The sequence below is a fragment of the Hipposideros armiger genome, unplaced genomic scaffold, assembly GCF_001890085.2.
Source record: "Hipposideros armiger isolate ML-2016 unplaced genomic scaffold, ASM189008v1 scaffold_300, whole genome shotgun sequence".
Lineage (NCBI taxonomy): Eukaryota > Metazoa > Chordata > Mammalia > Chiroptera > Hipposideridae > Hipposideros > Hipposideros armiger.
The window spans coordinates 248635-265732 of record NW_017731650.1 but is presented as its reverse complement, the minus strand read 5'-3'; the positions used below and the strand labels follow the sequence as shown (position 1 = coordinate 265732).

Sequence of the window (17098 nt, the reverse complement as noted above, 5' to 3'; positions counted from 1 at the left end):
TGTACATTACACCCCCAGAACTTACTTATCTTATAACTGGGAGTTTGTATCTCTTGATCATTTTACCCAATTCCTGCAACCCCACCCCCTGCCTCTGGCAACCTCTCATCTGTTTTCTGATTCTATGCATTTGGTTGTTTTAGATTCCACATATAATTGGCATCATAGGGTATTTGTCTTTCTCTATCTGACTTACTTCACTTAGCATGATGCCCTCAACGTGCATCAATGTTGACGCAATTGGCAGGATTTCCTTCTTTTTTAGGGTGAATCATCAACTACTATTCTTACTGTAATCTAGTGATACTCGAATTTTTTAGTCAATGACAAGTTTAAGAACTTAGTGAGGAATTTATATATACATAAATACTGCATATAAACATCGGCAGTTTACAGATACCTAAAAATTGTTTTTGAATCTTCTAAGTAACTATGGTGGCCAGATTAAGAAATTTCTTGAGAAATAGCACCTACTGTCATGGTTTAACTACCACGCATGCCCCAGGATATTCTTCTATCTAGGTAAAGGCAATATCTGACCTTTTGACAGTTTTACTAAGCCCTTTAAGCGGTTACCTAGGATAGTGTCCAAATTAGGCGTTTCAGGAATGAGTCAGCACTTGTCCTATAGCTTCTTCTGAGCCATTCACCACCCCTAGCATCGTTTACTCCATCCAATTTGAATGTTATGCATGTGCTCAATTTCATAATATTATACATACTCTGTCTGTAGCATTCCCCATTCCTCAACCATGCTTCAGCCTGAAACACAGACACTCTGTCAATAAATATGCTACATCTCCCAAGATGCCTTTGTAGTATCATACTGTATCTACTCTTTCCTCATCGCTGTTTAACACCCAGCCTCTGCTTTCCCTGAGTCAGGCATTAGCTGCCTTGTTCACTTTCACATTTCCATTAATACCTGTCACAGCCTGATATGTAATAGGCTCTTCATACACATTTTCTTGAATACAGATTTGCTACACTTTCTTCAGCTATAGAAAACTGGATATTTAGGATGCTGGGTCAAATAAACAAACAAAAAACATGGTGTAGGAATAAATTGTACATCCTGATGCATAATTCTCAACTGTTTTGAGGAATACTAACTTTTCACTTGGAAAAAAAAAAAGGTCACCCCTCTAAATTCCAATGGTGCTTTTATAACTCTCTCAATGTCACATGTGAGACTACGCTCTCAGTCACTAGGTTGTGTTCATGGTTCCACCCCTCATAATGCAGCACAGTTCTTTGCACATCTTGAAATAACTCCACAGGATATTACACAACAAAAGCTTGTTTTAAAATACTGTAAATAATGAGGGGGAATAAAAAAAAATCTATGTCGTTATTTAAAAAGAAACTCTGTGAAGGTACCTATAAAACAGGGACTGGAGTCGAGATGGCCAACAGTAAATAAAGAAGGCCAAAAAGTTGGTAGGAAAAAGACAAGCGACTTAATAAAGAAATCAGGAAGCAATTAACTGAAGAGGGCATTTGAATCATCAATAAATAAAGATGTATTTCATGTTAAAAAATGAGTGACATATTATAGTCTCTATATAGCTAAGGTCTCCACTGCTCATCCAGCTTCAGATAATCATTAGAAAAATGGCTGGGCTCATTAGAAATAAAAAAAATACATTGCAAATTAAAAACCTGTAATGTACTCTTTTACTCAACAGATTGATTTAAAACATTAGGCGATATTAAATAAAGGTTGAAAATGACATGAGCAAAAGGCCACTCTAATAACTACTGATGGAAGCAAAAATTTGTATAGTACCCTAGAAGAGTAATTTCACTATTTAGGAGAGTAATTTGGAGAGTTGTAAAATTTAGACCTTTCATAGCAATTCTACTTTTGGGTACATACCATAAGAAAAATTCAACATATGATAACAAGGGAACATATACAATGATGTTTTTTGCAACATTGTTTGAAATAACACTTGGAAACAACTTAAATGCTTCTAAAATGTATGGTGCAGATGCTCTTGGTGTTCTCTTATATTCTTTTTTTTTTTCTTTTTCTTTTCTAGCTGAGCCATCCTGCCACCTGTTGGCAGCTCAGCAGAGCAGCAGCTCAGCTCAGGCCGGGAATTAAACTGGCGACCCTGTTGCTTAGAGCTCGCACTCTTGAGTGAGCTCTTAACCAACTGAGCCACTCAGCTGGCTCTCTCATATATCCTTGACACTCATATTTCCCTTATACCGAGGGTATTTTACTGCAAGCACCTATCACTTTGTGCATGAAGGTGTTTCCTAACCAAGAACATACTTGGGCTGCCACAAGGTGAGCTGGAATTTTAGAGTTAATGGCTACAGGAGTTACCCTCAACCAATGCCAGATGGGTACTATGAATACATACCCCAGCTTTCTCATCCTTGAATGAAACAACTCTAAAGTGTTTTTCAGTATAAGTTAGATGGTAAGAAATGTGTAGATGTGATCAGGGAAATGTTTAGAAGCAGAAATACAGTTGACCCTTTAACTACACATGGTTCAGAGCACCAACCCTGCACGGTTGAAAAATCTGCATACAACTTTTGATTTCTCCACAACAACTACATTAGTTGCCCCCCCCCCCCCCGGTATCTTCAGGAAATTGGTTCTAGGACCCCCCATGGATACCAACATCCATGGAGGCTCAAGTTCCCTATGTTAAAAGGATGCAGATCAATCCATAATGTTGGCCCTCCAAATCCGCAGACTCCCAACCACGGATTAAAATCAGTGCAGGCATTTATTGAAAACATCTATGTATCAGTTGACCTGAACAGTTCAAACCCATGTTGTTCAAGGGTCAGCTAACTTAGAAATAGAGTTATTCCATAAAGCTTAAATGTGTGGGGAGAGGGAGGAATAAAGGTGGCAAATTTTCTTTTTCTGTTTCTATTTTGGGCAACAAATTGAAATAAAAATGGTTTTTGATAGGGAAATGATTCAGATTTGGACATGTTTAATAGAAATTGCCTGTGGCTAATTGGGTATATAATAATACCTTGGTTTGTGAGCATTGTTCTGGAAACAAACTACTCATATTGCAAGACATCACTCGTTTACCAGGTTAAAATGTATTAGAAATGTTTGCTCATCTTGCGGAACACTCGCAAACCAAGTTACTCGCAATCCAAGGTTTTACTGTACTGGTTTGAAATCCGGGGGTGAGAAATGAGCTAGAGATTGGTTAAAAATGGTATCTGAAGTCATGGTGATGGATGAGATAAACAAAGGAGAAAGGATAGTAAGAGAAGAAAAGGCAGTCCAGAAAGGTGCACCTAAGCTCATGATCATTTAAGGAATGAGCAAAAAGTATTCCTATAGATGGAAATGAAAGAGAGAGGTCACATGGTCGAGGGAAACCAGTGATAAGAAAGAAAATAAAATGTCTATTTCATAAATGTTCTACTCAAGGGTATATTGCTAGTAGCTTTTTAGAGATCTGTTTTTGTTTTCTTTGTTTTCAAACTCTAAGGTGAATTCTAAGTTACTGCTGACACTTCATCTTGATCTTCATCTTTCTTAAGCTCCTTTTAAACATTTTAATTTTCAGAAACTGTTCATGTCACAAAATTTTAATTCCCCACCTAGTGAAACATACCCTCTGCCAATACTGTAAATTTAATTTCTGGTCGAAATGTTTTTTAAAACATACTAATATTGAATAAATACTAATATTACAAATTATCTATAAAACAAGACCATCTGAAACCCTTACAAAAGACCTTCCTCCTCCCTTTTTATTACTATTACAGAAACCCATCAAAGGGTGAAACTGTAATATATAAATACACACTGTTAATCAAGCCAAGGCAATCAAAAAAACAAAACAAAACACAAGAACAACATATTTTCATGTCACGTTTCTCTTCTACGCTGCTTAAGCTTCATGAATTTAGAATAACTTTATCAAAAAGGCCATTTGAAGACTGCCTTATTTTATATTGAGATTCTCTGAATTATTCATTTATACTTACTAAGCTATGTGGATAGTGTAACAGAGTACCTACCTACCTATTTATTAGATATGAAAGGTAGTGTACTTGACATTCATCTTTAGAAATCTGGCTTAGGTATCAAAAATGATGATGTTGTATTCACTCAGAATACAAGAGACAAAGTCTAGTTTATACTTTTATTACCATTTATTCATTACATAATTGGTAGCTCCTGGTTTTGTTTTGGTTTTGGTTGTTTTTTCTCCCCCAGAATTTGCACACTTAATATGGTTAAGCAAAGGCTAACTGTTTTCCATACATTATCTCATTCAATGCTTAGAATAATCTTAGGAGATAAGCATCCATAACAGAGAAAGGGAGACTTTCAAGTAGTTAAAAACATTGCCTAAGGTAATGCAGTAAAGGAGTAGGAATTTGAACCCATATTTTCTATTTTGAGAGCCCATGGTTAGGAAAACACTTCTCAAGATGACATTGCAAAAGTGTAGTTTGAACCTCTTGCCTCTCAACATGTAAGAATAATACATAAACTATTTAATAAGATAATGTAACAGTGATATAAAAAACAAAGTAAGCACTTCTGGGGACCAGTGATAACACAGAAACAGGAAGTGAGCTGCAGTGTACTGCTGGTTTCTAGAATGAGCGGCAAACAATTGCCTATATCTGTAACGTAACTGGGGTGCTACACTTGCCCCACAGGGACTGAAAATCAGTGTCAGGTTCACATACTGAAATCTGAGATAACAGGAAGTTGAATAACTGACTACCCACTTGGAGCCATACATAGAACTGCTTACATAGGCAGGCCAGGAGCAACACCATAATCTGGGGATCAGCACCTGGGGCAAACAGTTGTTTGACTTGGAGACTAGATCTACGATATCCCCATTACCAGACATTATGAGCTTATTGTTACAGAACATGAAGGCCACCTCTATGACTATAACACTGGGGTAGGGCTAGCCAAGAGAGAGAGAGAAAAAAATGGTTAAATCCTTTTCACTCAAGTTGAGCCTGAAACCCAGAATTCCAAGACATGTGAAATCATATAAATAAATAAATAAGAAAATAAATAAATAAATAAATAGATAGATAGATAAATAGATAAATAAATAAATGAATTGTCAACAAATTTTTAAAAAACGCAATGAAGTCATACCAAATGACATGAAAATAGATCAATTTAAGAATTTCAAGTAAGCATTTAGTATTCCTAAAGAGACAAATTAAGAAATAGCATCAGCACAATTTACAAGAAAATCAGTAGAGATTAAACAACAAAAATGGCTATGAGAAAAGAATCAGAATTCCCAGGGAAAAAATGTGAGTCAAAAAACATTCTGGAGTGGACATAGTCAAAACAAGACTTAGTAAATTGTAAGATATTCCTGAGTAATTAGCCAAAAATGAAGCACAGAAAAATACATAAATTAGTGTGAAAGAAAATTTAAGAAATATGTATAATATATTGTGTAGCTACAACAGACACTTCCGAGGATGTTCCAGATAAAAACAAATGAAAGCTAATGGTAAAATAAGTGACTTTAAAAAGAAAATACTGGAGTTTTCCATAATTTAAGGAAGATGTGATTCCTCAGTGTCTACAAACATGAACAACCACTACGCCTGTGCTCTTTTCCCTATAAGAAGATTAATGAAAAACATACTACCACTCTCTAGGAAAGCCTTTTGAGGACCCCTAATTTGTCAAAGACAATAGGATCTAATCAAAATATATATATTTCGATAAATTATCTTTAAAAACAAATTGATGAATGTAATTTAAATAAGAATACAGATAATATGACATTTTTCCTCAATAGAGAAGGCATAATTTCACTGCAACAGATGTCTACTGCTACAAGGGTACAGAAAAAATGGGAAATTTAGTGACCATGAGAATTAAGGAAGTAAGTCAAACAGTGTCATAAACCTCGCATATGTCTAGGCCACTCAATCACCCTCTCTGTGAACTCATAAATGTAAACACACACACACACACACACACACACACACACACACACACATACATTCATTGTCTCTCTCTCTCTCTCTCTCTCTCTCTCTCTCCTGTTATAATAAAGTATTATAAGGGAAGGACAATGATTGCCAATATGTTTTAGATATAAAAAAAGAGATAACCCTATATTAATTTGTGAACATATTTTCATTGTTTCATAATCTAATACATAATTTCAACTCCTGTGGAAAATTAGACTTATATAAAAATATGTGCCTTCTTAAAACCATGGTTATAAAATAATGCTGAGGTTGATTTCAGTTTTTAAAAGGTGCCTTCACTTCAGCAAACAATAAGTAAAGATGAACAGAAAAGACTGAAGATAGTTGAAGATTAAATGTTAGGAAAATTAAATAGTAGATCTTTTTTTCTTTTGTTTTTCACAGTTTATGTTTTTCCCTTAGAGGGAACCCCATTCTTTTCCAGCCCCTCCTCACAGCACAGTAACTTCCTGAGTTGTGTTAGACTGCAACCAAGAAAAATAATGAAGCTCCTTTAATTTCTGGCCTCTGGATTGGTATGGAGGGAATAGGTAAGGGATAAGCATTTTTTTTTTTTACAATCTTGATATCAAAGGGAGATATTTTCAAAAGGCTGATCTGTTGGCTAAGCCTTTCATAAATCCTCAGCATACCTTAACTTTATTTAGTAAGGCATATTAAAAGAAAAACATAAACACTAGAAATCTTTTTTTTAACTATTCATATCAAGCTCATAACCAAGACCTATTAAAATCACTTTGGCGATTTTGATGAGAACATAATTTTAAAACCTCAAAAGATTCATGCAAATGAAAACTTCAACATTTTCTCTAAGAAAAAAGGCTTTAATTTTCCTGTAGCACTAATAAACAGCTAGGAAATGTGCATGTGGGCAAAAAAAAGAAAACAGAATGTAACAGGTGACAAACATAATCGCTTCATTCCCTTAGAAAAAGGTTTGTCAGTCACATTTTGCAATTGTTGAAAGAGGCTTGTGTGAAATCACAGGAATAGCTCAAAAATTATTTTCCTTCTTATACATAGTTTTTGTAGTAAAGTCAAGGCTATTACTTAGTTTTACAACAGCTGGTAGTTTTCCATAAATCTTTGAAAAAGAAAAACTAAGTAATGCCTCAAAATTGCCTTATAAGCAAAAGTACATTTATTCTTCCTCAAAAGCTTTCCTTCCTTTATTGTAAAGTTTAAAGTTTCACTATTATTCCAGTATATTTTTTCATTTATTAATTTGCTTTAGCAAACAGAAGCTGTAAATCTAAAAATATAAGGCACTTACTTTAGTATATTTTATTTTTTTAATGATTATTCAAAATTTATATTACAGAACTGCTTTTTTAAAAGTTTTAATGAATATGAAACACAATTAACAATGCAGAAAACCTCTATATTATATCAAATCAACAGCATGGAAGATAGATTTTCATTTGGTAATATCTAATGCAGTCACCATTCTAAGAAAACAGTTTTTTAAACAAAGTCAACAAAAGCAATAATATATGGCACTTCTTAAACACTGTAATACTGAATTTGCAGTTCTTGAAGAAGAATCTTATAACATTTCTATGAATACTCCCTGTAGACTCCGACATTTTTTTTTTTTTTAACAAGCAGCACATTTAAAATAAGATTATAAGTATGGCTAAAAGAGGAATTAAGCACAATTTACACTGTGAGGTAGTTTTTTTCCCAAAAAAGTAAGCCTACTAACTTTAAAGATATTTGCACTGTAATAGGTGCACTGAAAAAACTACCAAGTATTGTTTCAAGATAATTAAATGGAAAAAAAAAAATGTGTGCAAAGTTTCAACAGTGAAATGCGAGCAAACAAGACAAAAAGAAACAAAAGAAGTTTGCATGCTGCTTCTCAAAAGAAATTTAAACAATCCTTTGCCAGGAATAACACACATAAACTATAAGAAGGCAACTGTTGGAATCAAAACACACATACTTTTTAATATGGATAGATGCACATTTTTTTTTCCTATTTTAGGTTAAAAATAAGAAGACACCCCAGCGAGTCAGATAACGCATAGGCCCTGACCCTTTAACTCGCAGGAATTCTCACACAAAGCTCTTTTCATACAGACTGTGCTATATAGGGCAGCAAACATGACGCCGTGGAGAAGTGACACAAAGTTGGACTAAATGAAATGTTTACATATATTCTGTCACACCGTTGTTCCCTCATTATCTATTCCACACATGATTTGCCTAAAACAATATTTATTCAGGTTGAAGAGAAGCATGACTTAAACAAAAGGACAATTTTAAGAAAAAGGACACCAAGACAATACAAATATTGTATTTCTCTGTTAGCATTGCCAAGTTTAATGTGAAATCAAGCAGAAACAAAAGCAAATCGCCTTACTAGAACTTATAAGAAATGTTCTTGCTACAATTTCCCTCAGAGCACAAGAGATTACTTGTTTTACAACATAGAGAGGATATTTTAAATAATCTTAAATCTGCACTCACCAGGCGAAAGCAACGGTTGCGTAGAGTAAAAGTGTGCTATTTTCTGCCCCTGTTCCATTTCAGTTTTGCCTACAGTTGTCCATCACCCAGTAGCCCAGAGCTGCCACCCAGAGGCCCCTTCCACGAGCTGGCTTATTTGCCTGTCAATCTGAGTCCCGGCTTCTGTGTTATGCAGCTGTGCACTTTGCTGAAGTTCTAATATAATTTCCATACGTTTCCCCACCGCCTGAAGTAGGTAATTTGTTCTTTCAGTTCAATAACTACTCAGATCACTTTTCGGGTAACTCTCTGGGATCAGGCTTGAAGGTTCACCTTCAAGTTAAGGAGTTCTTGGTAAGAAGTGGGTGGAGAGAAGTAAGCTCACTACAAGGGAATTCGGAGTGTAATCAGAACAGAGAAACTTCCTCTCTTTTTTCCTTCCTTGCTAGGCTCAGCAGCTAGTGCCTCTTTCACAGAACTTAGGAATGTAAAGGGAGGACACAGAGAGGCCCCGCCAGACAAGCCTTTCTCAATCAATTAGCTGGCAGCCATTACTTGTGACCCGAGGTCACACAACGTAAGTGTGTGGGGTGTGCCTTCAGGGGTCCCAAGGCTACTTATTACAGCTTAGATAACCCAAACCAAGCAGACACTAAAAATCTAGAAACATTTTTAATAGAAAATATGCTACAGACATGAAATTGAGCAAAGGTAAATTCCAAGTCTCCTCTGGCAGGAGCAACTATATAATTCAGTCAAAGATGTTTTGTTTTTTTTCCTATTAAGAAATTCCAAACAATATATTTTTTTTTCCATGTTGGATAAAACAGGATTTAGAACGAAGCAGTGAAGCATTTTTTTTATATGAAATTTCAAGCTGGGAATACAGAAATGGCAAAATAACTAATATATCATAGAACTATCTCTTAATCACTTGGGTTCTTAGGTTTTGTTTTAGTGTTTTAGAAAAGTACTAACTTATTATACCTAACTGAAAAGTTAAACTGCTATAAATAAAGTTCTCTATGCTTAAGGAAATCAAAATCACACCACTTTGGGGGCATAGGGAGAGCTGTTTTAAACACTTTCAAGATGACATACTATCTTAATGTCATGATTTCTTATTCTCATTGCTACTTTAATTAGAATTTCTTTTTGTTCCCTACTTCAGGCAAATGTTTCCTCTCTTTAATACACATAAAAAAAATGAGAGTTCAAAGTAACAGAAAATAAGAGAAACACTAAGGGGAAATGCAATCTTTTGAAACTACAGGTTTATTTAAACTTCTGACATTAAATTTGCATATTCCTCAAAAACACTTTAAAAATCATAGCTACCATCATTATTTGTCAGTAAGTGACACAGACTTATCAGGGAATTCTATTTCAAATTGAATTATTCTTTTGAATACTACAACCCAGTAAAGGAGTGCATGCTTAAAGTGATTACGTTAGATAATCACACCCTCCCCCATGCAGCACCACTCAAAGATGGATTTGCCACACCCATATGTTCTCACCCAATTTACCTGATGATTCCACAAAATAATCTGGCACCACACTATACAGAAATGGCAATATTTCACATGGATGCTAATCTTAGCATTTCCATCTCATTAGCCTTTACTTGACCATTTGAGCTGTCTTCAAATTAGGCACCATCTGACTTAAAACAAACAAACCAACCCAAATTCAAGAATGCATAACACAGGTGAGAGAAACAGGGCCAAATAATACTATCTGGTGGACAGGATCAGTTTTGAAAACTACAATAGTAGAAAATATAAGAATGCTAAAATCAGTTATGGGTGGAGGTTAGTGCAGAAATTAGGGGTGTTGACTTTTTCCAATATACAATAGGGGTCATTGACAGGTTTGGAAAAGGAGGTTGATTTGACATTGCCTCTAAATAAGTTTTGAAAATAACATAAGTTAAATAATTATAATAATGATTTGGTAGCTTTTAGTGATTCAGTCATGCTTATTTTCTATATTGAAAACAGGCATCATTCAAAAGCACTTTGGATGTTTTAGCCAATAAATATGTAGAAAATCAAGAATTCTAATTACTCCTTGAGAGATACCTAGTCTTTAGAAATTCTCTGATTCAGTGCTACCCTGTAATTCTATGTTCCATTTTTATGTGTTGTGAAGAACAAGCTTTATTTTTTCCTCATTTAAAATTAACAACTAATTCCCAAGAGTCAACAGGGCCACAAGAGTCAACATTAATGTATAATGGCCTTATACATGAGAAGTCTACAGTCATACACACCTGTAGGATCCAGCCTTTACTGTCACAGAGCTTCTGCATGCACCAAACAGAGGACTTTCTGGTAAGTGCAAGGTCACTAATAACCCACATAAAACATACACAGGATTTGAAAGAGCTTTCGTGATTTCATAGTCTAGTGTATTTTCTTTATGGTCGGTTGGGTTTATCAACCACAGACATTTCTGAATTACAAACAGGTTATGAAGATAATCCCCTTTGCAAAAGTGTGGTAGCTTACATTGAAAAGATCGCTACTAGGATGACATTGAAAATAGTTTGTCAATTTTACCCCACTCAGTTTTCATTTTCATTTTATGAGGAAAACGTCTACTATGCTAGATGTCATGGAGAGTGAATGAAACTTTGAAGATAATTTTGCTAAATTCATCTAATTTGAAAAAGATATTAATAGCTCAGATAATTTTACCATAAAAACCCTAGCATGTTTATTTAGGAATTCTAACTTAGAATACATAACTAATGTAAAAATAATTTAAAATTGTGTTTTAATTAATTAAAAAGTCATTCGAAATAATTGGATGCAATATTTCTATATGAAGCAATAGACATAATTTCTAAGCATTACATAATAACAACAAATTTCCTATTTATAATGTGGTATTGACATTTCCTACACTAATTTCATTCTGCATCCATATATGTTCCGCTACTCACCTGCAATGCTTTGGAAGGTAATCACTTTGAGATGGAGAAAGAGATGAAGTATAATGAAAGGCTTGAAAAATATTACTATCAAATTTCTAGTTTTCTAAGACATCTGATTAGCAGTCTGCCATCCTAAGTTGGCCTCAGCCAACTTTGTATTAAACCACCTACACAGGAAACTATAACTAACAACAATCCTAAGAAACTAAGCTTAATAGAGTCTATCTTGGGACCATTCTTTGAGGGCTAATGAGGTTAGGCTAGGAAAAAAAAAACAGGTGGTCTATACATGTAGACAGACTAGTCCTATCCACTTGAAAGTTAAGAAAGTATTTCAGTGTTTCTTGATTAACTACATTCTGCTTCATGGACCTGTTCCACCCAAAATCTGGATGGCCATGATTTCATTGGGTATCAATACAAGGTACTTGAGATACATAGAGTAGTATCCTCACAGCATCATGTCTCCCTGTTTTGGTGTTAAGAGCTGAAAATAGGAGGGGAGAGAAGGGACTGGCATGTGACATATTAAATTCCCCTAAATGTATTTAAAGCAATGTAGGTGGTAGCAGAGGTAGGAAGATGGTGGAGAGAGGCTCATAATTGGAACTGTAGCTTTTCATGCTGGTGAAACAACAAGGTTTCAGACATAGGAGACCACCTTACTTTAGAGAGCAAAGTTAGACTCCATGTATGCTGCCTAGTCTCTAGCTGGGAGGTCTGCACACCAAACTGTCACCCAGCTAGAGTGACAGCAAGGGGATTTAACCAGTATGAATGGGTTTTAACCAGCAATAAGTGGATGGTAAGAAAACAACAGGTGTCATCTGTTTCTAAACATGATATTGGAAAGATTTAGGTTAATTTAGTGTTAAGAAAATAGAAAACAAATATAAAATAGGGAGTATATGAAAATATGACAGAGAAAGTGGGGAAAGAACATTATCAAACAGAGAGCAACAGCTGAATATATCATATATTAAAATAAGTGAAAACAGGCATTTTAAATAGAATTCATGAAGTCATGACCCCTATAATACAAAAAAGAGGAAAAGACCTAAAAAAGAAACCCAGGAAAACAAAATGGAAATACACACTATCAAAAAGAAAAGAGAGTACAGTGGCTGAAGGAAAAAAAAAATGAAGTGAAGATAAGAAATGACATTCTGAAAAATCGTACTAGTGATATGGATGACAATCTTAAAAAAAGACAAGTTGGAAAAATATAGGAACAGTGAAAGTGAGCTCTCTGGAAGAAATCTTAACATATTTGTTCTACACATTTTTTTTTAATCTAAGATGTCATAAAACATAAGAAAAAGCATGTTATGAAAAAGAGAAAATGTCTATACAAAATTTCCACACACAATACATATACATATAAGTTCTTACATGTTATTTTAAAGGAACAAACACCTTAATAAAAAATAAAAAAAAGATGAACAGGTAATTCAAAGGGAAAATTTTAAAATAAAGAGGAAACTAAAGCAACATTGAGATTATAGTATACATTTTTCCTATTATTTGACAACTTTAAAATTAGTATTCAAAGTGGGTTATTTAGGTTTATGAGTGTATAAACTTGAGCAAATTTTCTGGAAAGAAACGAGATTATATATACCAAAATTCTTGCATTTTTGTATGTATGTATCAATTCAAAGAACAAATAGTTATCGATCACTTACTATGTTCCAGGTGCTGTTGGAGGCAGTGAGGATAAAGTGTTTAACAAACCAGATGGAATTTCTGCTGTCATTTACCTTAAATTCTAGGAGGTGGAGGTAAACAATACACATGTAAACAAATAACATATTAGGTACTACTGAATACTAAGAAGAAACATAGTGCAGGATAACGGGATAAAGAATGATTTTGGAGGTGCCATTTTATATAGGTGCTCAGGGAAATGTCTCTCTGGTGTGATAACATTTGAGCAAAAATCTGAGTGCAATGTAGGAGTCCAACATAATATATATGAGAAAACACTTTCAGAGAGGAACCTACCAGTGGAAAGGTTCTGAGGTGGGGCATAATTCTCAGTAATATTATATCAAAGACATACCATGTCAAAGATTCTTTTGTAAAGAAGTCAAAGACTCTTTAGTAAGAAAGTCATCAGTGAGACAGATCAACAGTTTTGTACAAAACTGTTTATAACTGACATTCAAAACTGAAAATAAGAATATATTATTATGATATAGTATTATGTAGCCATTTAAAATCAATACTTTAAAAAGTTATGAATTGTCAACTTTAGGTAAGTGAAAGATGTGAACTTTAGGTAAGTAAAACAAACTCCAAATAACATGTATTCCAGTTTTGTAAAATGGATATTTTTGAATATAATAAAAGGATCAGGTATCAAAATATTGATAGTAATTGTCATCTCTGGATGGCAGAATCATGGATTGTTTTTGTTTTTGAATTTTCTTTCTAGATATTTATAATTTAACTGTAGTCCTTTTACAAAAGAAAACATATTCATTAGACAAAAGGAGAGGTAACCATTACCAACTTAATGTGTATTATAAATTCCAGCATTCTCTTTATCACAAATCTAGAAGCTTTCAACTTATTTTGGATTATTTATTCTCTGAAATCTAGGAAGTCTGTACTTGGAATGATTCTTTTGTAATTAATTGAAAATTTCCCCCTCTCTTCCATTTTACTACTTCTGCCCTGTTACTTAGATCTAGAGGAAAAATTTAAAAGTCTGTAAAAAATCATGTTCATGTATGTATATAGTCTTTGTTTTCTCCATTGAGAGCATATGGCAAGAGTCATCTCTTTCACTCAGTGACAAACACCCTTCCACAGCATTTATTACTTTGACCTTTAATTAGATCACCCCAGACTCATGTCTGAGACTCTCCGTGTCTATATGGGTCCCAGAAGATGGGGACAGCAGCAGAAAAGTGAGAAATTATCTTACTGTAATTTAGGATATGTATAGCAAATTGGTGAGCAAGTAGGGAGTTGAGTGAGGTTGTTTAAAATAAAGAAAGTGAAGGGAGGAAGGAAGGAAGGAAGGAAGGAAGGAAGGAAGGAAGGAAGGAAGGAAGGAAGGAAGGAAGGAAGGGAGGGAGGTGAAAGAGGGAAAAAGAAAGAAAACAGAAGTCTAAAAGAATGAGTCACTAATGAAAAGTGAAAGTTGAGCAAAGTATTATAAAAGCAAAATCTCACACTGAACAAGAGTCCAGGTTGGCCAAAAGCACCCAGATGGACAACTTTTGTTGTTTCACTATATAAAGAATACAGTCTGAGTGCTGTCATTTAAAGACCTTGTTAAAGCAAAAAACAAACAAACAAACAAACAAACAAAAAAAAAACAACAAACCCCAAAAACAATAACACAAGAAAAGAAAGAAAAATATGGAGATAAAAAATACAAAAAAGGGAGAGAGAGAGATTGAAAGAGAATGAAAGCATAAGGTGAAAAAATAAATCAATGGTAAGAATAGGAGTTAGCAAAGCATGACGGGAAGAGGCCATATGAAAAGCATGTGTGTAGACGGTTCTGAAATGTGTTGCTATATTGATATAAGCAGAGAATTCAGGAAAGACTACAGAATGAAGCCTAATTGAACTGAAGATAGCGGATGGGGTTTGGAGAGCTCCAGTAGTTGAAAAGCATAAGTTTGATTCAGACCAAAGAAAATAAAGAAAGTCATAAATTACAGGGGAATGGAGAAAAATTACAAATTGGGATGAATTGGACTGGATAGTGTGTCTTGCATAGTGAAAGCTACATGCTGAAGTCTGATTCTACGGGAAACTGTCTATATAGGGGCAAGTTTTGAGCTCCTCAGGAGAGGATCTTCTGTGAGGCCAGAGCTAAACAGGGGTCCTTCTGTCAGGGTTGTCTTTGATCAGACACAGGATACTGAGCAATCCCCATGCACCCTCATCATCAGTAGATTCCTTCCAGTGAAGTCACTGCTTTAGCTATTGGCAGCTAACTCTGCCTCGATCCCAGACCTAGGAAGATAGTGTAGTAACAAGTTCAATCAAGGGAAAGAAATTAGAGGTACTAGGCAGATGTGCTATAGCACACTAAGGCTCACATAGGTGGCAGAAGCCCGACAAGAACAAGAACCAAGATTTGCTTGTCACTTGTGGAGGACGGTCTCTGAGATAAACTAGGGCTTTTCAGGGCAGGTATTGAAGAACATGCTACATGCTATAGCTTGAGGAACGTGGAAAGATCAGCCTACCAAAAGTTGTCTTTCCCTTTAGCCCTCCTTGGTTCCAAATATCTCCTCGAAGATTTTGGTGCTAAAAATCCCCACAGTACCAAGACACTAATTCTAATGTGGGTGACATACTGTGTCTGGAAACTTACAAACATAAAACATGAAGATTATGTTTACCTTTTACAACTATTATCAAGCTTTAGATTAGGATATTTGGGACCATTCAGGGGAAATTCAAGGCCAGAGGGTATTGCCAAGAAAGGCAAAGCTGCCAGAATCAGGAGTGCTGAATCAAGTTAATACTCTGAAACCAATGTCTCTAAACCCCTTGTTTACACTGTACTGGAAACTCTGGTTGTCCATGCTGTTATTAAAATGTAGACTATTGAGCTAGGTAATCCTAAAGAATTAGCCTTAGGCAAAATACTACTTTCCGGAGCTCTTTGAACCTATATCCCAATCACCAGACCTAAACCTCCAATTAGAAGAGGGTATGATGGACTATTGAACACAGAGGCAGATAAAGTTCTGTGATTCCAGTTCTAAAATTTTCAATAAAGAGCTGTTTTTCAAACTCTAACTGCTATTTAATCAGGTTGGGCAATTGTTGCCCTTTTTGTCATTTTGTCCCCAATCCATAGTTAAATTAATTAACTTTAAGGCTTTTAAGGAAAGGAAATGGATTTTAATTATGGCGTGTACTCAAAAAGTCATGGAAATATCTGAGCTAAAGCACTTTGGGATATATCATACAGATTACCCATTAAAACGTTTATTCTTTTCTTGCTCCCTTTCCTTTCAGAAAATGAAGCTCAAGAAGAAAGTCCAATGTTGCAGAATACTTGTATGTGCAGAGAACTATGAAGACTTGTGATGGGTGTTGTCTCTCTTTTTATTAAGGCTTGTCAAACCAGAGAACAAACTATTGTGCTTGCATTCTAGTGGAAACCATAGACAGTGTCTTGGCTGTTCCTTTATATTGGCAAAATGTGTGTTGAATGAATAAACAATGTATTACAAATGGATAAAACAGTTGGATATAAATTTTTATTGAATGGAAACCTATGCAAATGTCTCCAAGGAACAGGAAATTGGGATGGCTTTCCTGACAGAAGTTCTGAGTATATTTTAAAAGGATCAAAATATGAGCAGTGGGCAAAAGACTGTTCCAGGCATAAAAATTGGTAGAAATGTAAAAATGAACATTTAGGGGAAGAAAGGGAGATTAACCGGAGATTTCCATTGGCTGGTTCCTTCATACCTCACATCCCACTAGACTTTCTACACCGTCAATTGCATGCCACTGAGAGCTGATCAAGCAGCCACTCTGGTTCTCACATTAATGCTTTTTCTCAGATTGTCTCTGGTGTTTGGAGAACCTTGCTGTCACAACCTGATTCACTGCTCCTCTTCTCTTTCAAATAACTTGTTCCTTCTGTTTTTTAAAGCTCAGCTTAGGTGTCCTCTCCTCTGTCCTTTCCCAGACCGCTCCCCAGTGTCCAATTGTACCCTGTTACTGCTA

The 17098-nt window shown here is 35.0% G+C and overlaps 2 long non-coding RNA genes across 3 annotated transcripts in view; one reads left to right on the top strand and one right to left on the bottom strand.

Moving 5' to 3' along the window:
- LOC109391718 (uncharacterized) overlaps positions 1-8827 on the bottom strand; it is a 431571-nt gene extending 422744 nt beyond the window's left edge. For both annotated transcript variants that reach the window (XR_002125904.1, XR_002125903.1), the window contains exon 1: positions 8464-8827. This is a non-coding gene — a long non-coding RNA (uncharacterized LOC109391718). The remainder of the gene's footprint in view (positions 1-8463) is intronic.
- Positions 8620-16456, top strand: LOC109391719 (uncharacterized). Its single transcript, XR_002125905.1, has 4 exons — positions 8620-8694; positions 10645-10778; positions 13079-13164; positions 16379-16456. It is a non-coding gene; the product is annotated as an uncharacterized LOC109391719 (long non-coding RNA).
- The last annotated feature ends 642 nt before the right edge of the window (positions 16457-17098 follow it).